A 10,026-nucleotide genomic window follows, 5' to 3' on the forward strand; every position below is an offset into this window, starting at 1 on the left:
GGATACTTGTCCTCATTACATGCCCCCACTTGTCATTTTTACTTTTTTCCTCTTTTTTTTCTTTTTTTCTTTTCTTCTTTTTTCTTTTATGAAATTTAGTAGATAAAAAAAATGCTTTTAACCCTAAATAAAATAAAATTGAAAACTAATAAAGCCAAAATTAAATTAATTAAACAAATAAAGTTTAAAATAAAAAATTTGGTGTCTACATTTAATTCTAAATTACACTCGTTTTACTGCAAGTATACAGGCAAGTTAGTAGTTTAGGGCATATATAGGGTCAATCCCACAGGGAACAACTTAACAAGTACTAAGACCTTACTTACTCTATTATTTAGACTAATAATCAATTAAAGCAGGAAAAGTTATAATTACTACTATCTAACTAGTCTTAACTAGATAACTTGCAAGGTAACAATGGAGTCAATTCACTAAATACTTGAGTCGGGAGATGTAGAGTCCACTTATGGCATAAAAGATACAAGTAAATAGATTTACCTCTTATTACAACTCTTGTTTAATTAGAGATTCATTTCCAATATTACCAATTCCCATTTTCATGTGGAAATGGCCTAAACTAGACTAGTTTTCCCTATTCTCATGGTGAATAACTAGATCTACTCTTGTTTCCTTCATGAAATGCAAGAGTAATCCACTTAAGTGTATCTCCATTCTCACGAGTCTACTATTTAACCTCTATTATGTTGTTCCATAATTATTGCCAACCTTCATTGAATAATAACAACTAATAACTTGTTATTGGCAATCAAGCAACAACAAGTGATAAGCATGCATAATAGACAAGTTAATACAAGGTGTAACAAGTGTAAATTATATTCAATTCATATCAAATAATCATAAGTTTCATCTACTCCTTAGATTTAGAAATTTAGCTACTCATATGATATATGACAAAAAAGAATATTGTTTCATTCCATGAACACATATTGGATCACAAATAAAAGATAGATAAAGAAAATTTAGCCAAAATGTGAAGAAGCTCCCAATGATCTTCTATTTTTTCAACAAAATGAGTTGTACAATGAAGTTTCTAATTGTTCTCACAATATTCTAACTAGAGAGAACAAGACAAAACTAAAACTAAGTTTCAATGCTAAAATCTGATGATAACTCCTCGAAAATCTCCTTTCTCCCTTTTTAATGATTTTTATATTCTCTAGTGTTAAGAGAGTCAAAAAGTTGTTAATGACAAAACATAAAACTCCTATTCTCTTCCCAAAATGTCCCTTGAACATGTGCAGTCGATATTCTTGTCTGGAGTAGAGTTGGAAAGTAGTGTAAAAACATAGCAAGTGACTGAGTAAGTTGCAAAATTTTGACTACAATATGCGACCTCAGGAATACTCGACTTAAGGTCACTATTGACAGCTCGCGTATTCACCTCTGCGAATTTAGTACCACTTCAACTGATATTTTCTCAGTAATGGAAGCTAAACTAGCTCTTGTGCAAAACATGAAAGTTGTATCCCTTCGTGTTAGTTTTCCAATGCTTTAATAATCATCCAATTTGGAGTTCTGTGGACCGAGAAATAACTAAAATAATGCACTTCTGTATTTTGCCTTTTTGACAATGAAAACGACTGAACTGGACTTTGATATCTTCATACCAAATGTAGATTTATCTCTTAACTTCAAAATAGTATAAGAATCACCTCAATCCAATGCGTGTAGCTCAAGCTATAACCAAAACACCAAAAGGTATCAAAACTATTTACCTTGCATTTCATCCTTTGAGTATTTTGCACTTCATGTTTTCTTTATATCACTTCAAATCATCATCAATCATCCAATTATCTTTTCAAATCATGCCATTTGATGATTGAATCATTAAACTTACAAAAATATGAAATTTTCATCATTAAAATCCATAGAAATGCAATTTTTATCACTTAAACCACAAAATGTATATTTTCACTAAAAACTTAGTTAATTAGCTAAAAGCATGACTAAAACACACCAAAGTTAAATAATAAAACACACTAAAAACACGTAAACTATGCACTTATCAAGTCTCATCCCCAAAGTTGAGTCTCCTACTGGAGTGAGTCAGTATAGGCCTATCAGACTCTGTAATGTGGTGTATAAGATAATTGCAAAAATCCTTATTAACAGATTTAAACCTATACTGAGTGTTTGTACAAGCTAGAACCAGTCCGCTTTTGACCCTCAAAGACAAATCCTTGACAATGTTTTAATAGCTCATGAAAGTATTCATTTCCTAAATTGTAAAAGATTTGGAAAGGAAAAATTCATGGCTATTAAGTTAGATATGACAAAGGCATATGATCGTATAGAATGGAGCTATCTTATAAGTATTATGAGAAGAATGGGATTTAGTGAGCTATGGCTAACTTGGGCGTTACAATGTATCTCCACTATTTCATATTCTGTAAATTTCAATGGAGAAAAAGTGGGTTTCATTAGACCTACTAAGGATATTAAACAAAGGGACCCACTATCCCCACATTTGCTCGTTTTGTGTATAGAAGGATTGTCAAATTTGTTGAAATAAGCTATATCCTAAGGAAGGTTGTCTAGCTTCAAAAGTGCAAAGGATTGCCCGGTGGTCTCCCATTTGTTTTTAGTAGATGATGTTTTAATCTTTTGCAAAGCACAGGGGCAAGAAGCGGAAGAACTTTGGATAATATTGGAGATTTATGGGAAAACATCACGGCAGATGATCAACACTAATAAATCATCCGTGTTTTTTAGCAAGAATGTGGGGGAAGATCACAAAAACATGATGCTTCAGAAGCTGAATCATATGAGGATTGTAACTCAAAGTAAATATCTGGGACTACCAATGGTTATTGGAAGATCAAAATTACAGGTGTTCCAGTATATAAAAGATATATTATGCGGAAAGTTGAATGATTGGAAAGGTAAGCTATTGAGCAAAAAAAGGAAGGAAGGAATTAATGTTGAAGTCTATGGCTATGGCACTTCCATCCTATGCCATGTCAGTATGTAAGCTGCCAAAGAAGCTATGCCAGGAAAGAGATGGCAAGATACTGGTGGGGAGCTACAAAGGAGGAAAAAAAGATTCATTGGACAAGGTAGGATGACTTGGCAGAAGTAAAGGAAAAGGGAGGGCTAGGCTTCTGGGATTTACAAGATTTCAATCAGGCATATTTGCTAATCAGCTATGGAGAGTAATCACAAAGCCTAATTTGTTGATGAGTAAGGTATGAAAGCAAGGTACTTTTCAAGAGCACCAATATGGACCATGAGAAAGAAACCAAATGATTCATGGATGTGGCAAAGTATCTTGCAATCAAGGGAACTGCTGAAGGAAGGATTGAGGGAAAGGATAGGAGATGGTAAAACAGTACATATGTGGAAGGACAAATGGTTGCTTGGGAAGGGTAGTGGGCTGATAAGACCAAGGAGAGATAACGAGGAAATTGTGGAGAGGGTAAGTGAAGTCATTGTAGATGGGAAATGGAATAAGGAGCTACTAGAAAAGGTATGCAATGAAGAAGATGTGAAAGAAATTTTGAAGATACCTTTGAGCCTTGAAGGGGGCAAAGATAGAATATATTGGTGTCACACATCCACAGAAGTATACACAGTTAAGTTAGGGTATATGGTAGCTAGAGGGCAAAATAAGGAAAAGAAGAGAAGGAATAAGGAGGAGGCAAGTAACAGCAGCCGAAACGAAGAGCAAACAAGAATATGGAGAATGTTGTGGGGCATGAATATTAAACATAAGCTAAAGCATTTCATATGGAAGAGCCTGAAGAGGATACTACCTGTAAATGAGGTCATTAGAAGGAGGACAGAAATAGGAGATCCAATGTGCAAAGTGTGTGGAAATCAAGTGGAAATGCTAGAACACATGATGTTTTTCTGTGAAAATGCCAAAGAAATATGGAGGAGAGCTCCAATAAGTTGGTATGGCTTGGAATGTTTTCAGGAGAATTTCTGGTTGTGGTAGGAGGAGCTGATAAAAGTGACCAAAAAAGCTGAAGGAAAGGAGCATATAGACTTAACTGTGAACATACTATGGCAAATTTGGAAGTCAAGGAATGAAACATAGTTCTAAAACAGTAGAAAGAGTCCAATGAGGGCAATCAACAAGACTCTTATGGAATGGAATGAGTACCAATAAGCCCAAGAAGAAATTGAAAAGCAACCAGAGAATGAGAAGAAGAAGGAGAAAGACAAAAAATGGGTGCCTATGAGAGGACAACAAATTAAAATCAACACTAATGCAGCTTTATAGGGGTACTACAAGCGAGCAGGGTGGGGAATTGTGGCAAGGAACAATGAAGGCAAGCTAGTCCAATCATGGGCTTTACCACAAAAAAGTTGCACGGAACCAAAACTGGAGGAAGCATTAGCAATTTAAAGAGCACTCTAGGTAGCAATACAGGAGGGATGGTAGGAAATTGAAGTACAATCGGATTGCCAAAATATCATAAAGAAGCTACAGCAGGAAGATGTTGAGGGCAGCACATGTTCGACTGTGTTGGAGGATATATGAAGATTGAAGAAGCAGTTTAAGTCCTGTACGTTTTCATTTATTAGAAAAGCAGGCAATGTAGTGGGCCACAAGTTGCAAAATTTGCCTTAAATTGTTTGCTTAGATGTAAACTGGAAAGGTGACTTTCCCCCTGGCTAGTCAATGCTGCAAGGGATGATTTAACAGAGCAGTTGCTCTGAGTGTAAATATTGACAGTTAATGAAATGCAATTATCGTTTGGGAAAAAAGGGCATTGTCAAGCACAGGATTTGAATTTTGAATCTAACCATAAACGTAACGACGAGGAAACTATAAGAGCTATCTCATAGCTATTAGGCCGATAACAATGGTTTAAGTAATACAATGTTTTTATACCCCAACAATTGATAAATAAGTCTAGTCCCTTGGCATAATCACAGATTCCATATACAACTATACTTGTTCTTTATGTCTTCCCCATTATAGTAACTTTCTAAACTCAAAAAAAAAAGAAGCCTTGCTAGCGAATGTAATGCGTCTTTATTTGTGCGGACAAAATACATTAATTTAAGGTTGTTGAGCAAAGCATGAAACTGGTCCTATTACATTTGAAGACAGTGTAAAGACTAAAGCACGTTCAAAATTATTTTTGAAACAAGAAAGAAAATAAGTTATTCTGATAACTAGAACGATAATTGGAAACTTAAACAAGCCTTTTTCTTTTCTTTTCTTTTTTTGAAAGTACACAAGTCTATATTCGAACATACTACTAGCATGCAACATTAAGATAGTGGTCTCTCAAATTGATTTTATTTAGTTCACCCCATTTGATATTGTGACGACCCCACCTCCCCCTAGGGCGTACCCTAGGGTTTAGCGGTCCGCCTGTCCAATTCTCGCCAGGACTCACTCACTCACTTCAAATAAAATAGGTTACAACCTCAAGAGTAAAGGAACTAACAGTTCCCAAACTTGGAACGTATATGTACATTCATTTCTATTTCAAACATTCGTATAATCCCAATTATAACAAAAGATATGAATCCCAAATACATTCAACCCTAACCGAGCACTAGCGCGAGTACAATCGCAAAATTTTCAAAAACTAGACTATGCTAGCCTATACCAGTCTCACTCCCTCGCTCGTATCCTCTGTAAGGAAAACAAATTTAACGGAATAGGGTGAACTAAAGTTCAATAAGGTTCCAAATAGCAAGTTGACCATTATTTAAAAGTGCACGTATCAAAGTAGCAAAGTAGCGAGCATAACAAGTTCATAAAAGTGAGCAATCACACTTCAAGTAGCAAATCTCAAAATGAGCGAGTGTAAAATTCTTTTTCTAAAAAAAACAATAACACTACGAATAACTGTGACGACCCCACCTCCCCCTAGGGCGTACCAGAGGGTTCGACGGGCCGCCTGCCCAGCTCTCGCCGGGACTCAGTCGATCACTACAATCCTCAAATGAATTACAATATAAATCTCAAATATACATCACATGGTCCACAAACATACATCCAAGTCTCCAATAATTACATGTCACAAATGCAGCGGAAACTGATTCCAATCGTGGAATGTATACTTACATCCATATCAATTTCAAATATTTATACAAGACCAACTCGTACATAAAATAGATCCAAACTTAAACTGTACACGATATAAGCCATCCAATCACGTGAATAAGCACAACAAGCCCTTCCTTCGCCTTGAGCCCTGTGGGGGGGGAAATAAAACATTTTTGGGGTGAGCTAAAAGCCCAGTGAGTAACCAGTAAAATCAGTAATCAAATAGTTTTCACAAAAATTCATTTCATTGATGTCATGGTTCAGAAATCAGATGTACGTATTTTTGCTCTCGTGAGCCAGTGAAATCATTGTAATGTTTTAGAAGTTCAATAAGTAACCGGGGGTAAAAATGTAATTTTGTTACAGGTCAACATTTGCACAGTGAGAGTAAAACAAAAGCAGAAAATGACACCACATGGTAATTCCACAAAGCTCAATGAGCTAAAATCTCAATAAGGTTCCGAACATGAAATTTCATAACAAAGCCAACACATTAACCATCAATAATCAATAATTCAAGAAACATTTACAATGGAAAGCGATAGTAACATATTCATTAAAAGGATACCGCTCACATGGAGCTATTCATTTGTTCGTTCCCCTGACATTTCCCCTTATTCCTCCAATTATTTGAAAATTTCATTTTTATAAATAAACCCTCGTTCATCTTTTTATTCGTTCATCCCCTTTTCCGGACGTTGACCGGACTCCACCCATCCGACGTTGGCCGGACTCCACCCATCCGGACGTAGCCGGACTACAAGGTAATACTCGAGTATACCAAATTCACCCAGGATCACCATATCGCCCGACCGAGTCCGCTTCTGGCTCGAGTCGATCGGTAACGAAGGGCAGTGGCCAGTTCAGCCAAAAGGCTTACATCATGCGCAACTAGCATTTAATCATTAATCATTGAAAATTCATATTTATTTAGGTCGAGTACGATAAAGTACACACTCGCCTAGAAAACTCGTTTTAACAATCATCGAAAGTACTTAACACATTTTCAATTAATAATGACAAGCCAATAAGTCAAGAATTACAGCAACCAAGGGACACTCATATGCAAGTACGCATGATATGCAAGAAAACAGTTCAAAAGTAACTTTTGGAAACAGTTTAAAAGTAAATAATGCAGGAAACAGTTCATAAAGAACTTCAGAAATAGTTTGAGGTCACTCACCTCAATGGCTCAGAAATCATCCATCATGTATCATTGCCTTGCTCAAACCCAAGTCTTAGATCACAAACTCCATGCAAACAAATCCTTTAAAAGTTCGGACAGCACTTCCCCTACATTTGCTAACTTTTCCAGCCATCATGACTTCATTATTTCCTCAGCCAGTCCCAAAGGTACACACACAACAACAAGTTCATCCATAGCCATTCAGCAAGCTCCAAGTAATACTAGTGCAAGTCAAGCTAGGGGGAAAAAAAATCCGAAAATGAAACTTAAGCTCAAAACCAGAAAAACAGTTTTGACGTCATTTTGCGGTAATGGTACCAAAGGCATTATGATTGTCGGAAGAAGGTGCAAGACCCACCGTTTCGAAGATAAGAGATAGGTCTACAACAATGTAGAAGGCCACTCAGTCCAAATCCTAGCACAACTAGGTCAAATGTGCCAAATACTCAACCGGAAACACCAAAAACAGGTTTACAAATCATATAATGCTGTAATTACTATAACTCAGTCTATACAGGTCCAAATTCCGAAATTCCAAAGGCATATGGTAGCTAAGCCATCCAGCTACATTTCATCAGAAGACACCAACACCTAAATCCAAAGCAATTCCAGTCAAAATGGCCAATTACAAGTGCAGTTTTCGCATTCTGATCAACCCAGAACAGCAACAGTAAAATCGGCATATCTCACTCTACACTAATCCAAATGACCTGAAATTTTACAGACACTTCAAACTCATCAATACCTACAACTTTCATGTTTTGAGCAAAGTCCAATTCGGCCTCTAACATGGTGCAATAAATTCGGGCAGAATGAAGAACTACAAAACCTAATTTTCTGAAATTTCTTCCAAAACAGAAATTGATTGCACTTAATCACTTTTTCCACCTCCTAGAGTCATTAAACATCATTTCCAATCATCATACATGACCACCCAATCATATCCCTATGAAAACAGAAAAATCCCCAAAAATAATAAAACTTCACCAATTCAACCAAACTCAAGAAATAATCCATGAAATTGCATCTTATAACACCACTAATCATGAATTGAACATCATTAGAGGAAGGAGAGGTGTTCATCCACCACTTACCTTAGCAAAACAAGAGGGAGAGCTACTTGTCACCTTAAGCTTCCAAACAACTTCACCAAACAACTCACTATCACTAAAAGAAGAGGTTTTATGGAGTAGAAACTAGATCAAGCAAGTGTTTTGGAGGATTTGAGCTAGATAATTGCCAAACTTTGAAGAGGTTTTTTCTTCCTTCTTTGCTAGAGAGAGAATCAGCCAAGAGGTTGAAGACAAGAATGAATTTTGTGTGATTTTTAAGATATTTAAGCAATTGGTCAAAAAGTCAAGAAAATGAATAGTAAGTCATAAGCTATTTCCAATACAATGGTGACACTTGTCACCTCCATAAATGCAATCTTATCTTTTCTTTTTCCTCTCACATCAATCAATTCACATCCTCTACTTATCCCTTAACACCCGATAAATTTTACACAGTATCCGGAATTTAACCTAATTGGCCGAATTTTTCCGAACTTTTCGCACTTGTGGGTCCCACGTCCGTTATATATTCTTAATTTTCTAAAAACTCTCCAATACTAGGAAAATCATTTTAAAACTATTTTTGCTCATAAACTTTATTTGGGGAATTTTTCTAATCAAGTAAATGTAGAAAAACGGGCGATTAAAAAAATAAACCCTAGAAAATTACAAAATTTCCGGGTTCTCAAACTCATTTTTTTTTTCGGGGCGTCACAATAACAATCAAAGTGTAAGAATACAGATGGCTCTCAGGAGCCAAATTCCCGTTGTTTCACCAGAACATGATCCAGTATTAGTTGACACTCCGTCAACTTTTAAGTAAAGTAACCAATCTAGTAGTGATTCGCTTCACACCAATCTGTCCACCATTCAACCCCCTTACCGGGCCCGAACACCAACTAAACACTGGTGGTAATACTCGAGCATATCGATTAGTCGAGGAGGTATCACTCCACTCGACAAAACAAGAGACCCATGGTTCGTTATCTAATCTACCAAACCTTTGCCAGCTCGACTCGATTAACTAGCCAGTGGGGTTTGGGTTCCCAAGTAGTCACTATAGTCAATGACCAATCGACTTAGTCAAGCGAAAAGTACAGAGACAGGAATGAGAGGTACCTCCCACTCGTATCGAGTGTGGTACATACTGCCGCTCAACACTTACAAATCAAGCACAATTACAAATACAAGTATATGCCAATGCAAATCAAGTCACTCGTACAAGCATGAATAAGATATTAAGTGATTAGTTGAGTTAGGTCAAGTGAGATAAAGTACACACTTGCCCGATCAAACCAAGCAAATCTTATCCGATCACGTTGGTAAAGAATTTAATCAAGTATCAAGTTCAATCATGTATTTGGAAGCACTCACCAAAGGTCTAGTGCTTTTCAAAATCATGTTCAGGTCCAACTCCTTGGTTGGAGTCCAAATCTACGATAAAATATCATTTAAGAATATAAAACTCTCTAGAGTTTGAAACATAGGAGTTTCACTTCAAAAAGTCAAATAAATAAAACTCATTTAAGTAGGACTCATTTTGCTTATCACACCCTAAAAAAACTCATGCTCGCTCTATTGGTGTTGCTAAAGAAGCAACTAAAACTTTGGAATTCGCATTTGAGTCTAGAAGACAAGAAAAACATATTCCGAGTGGTCATTACTTTCAGTTTTTCAAGGGTACGAGTTTCGACCAAATTTCAGCTTATAACCTCTACGAAAGAAGACTCGAATACCATAGACAATCTAAGTTT

Source organism: Coffea arabica, chromosome 8c (assembly GCF_036785885.1).
Source record: "Coffea arabica cultivar ET-39 chromosome 8c, Coffea Arabica ET-39 HiFi, whole genome shotgun sequence".
NCBI classification, from domain to species: domain Eukaryota; kingdom Viridiplantae; phylum Streptophyta; class Magnoliopsida; order Gentianales; family Rubiaceae; genus Coffea; species Coffea arabica.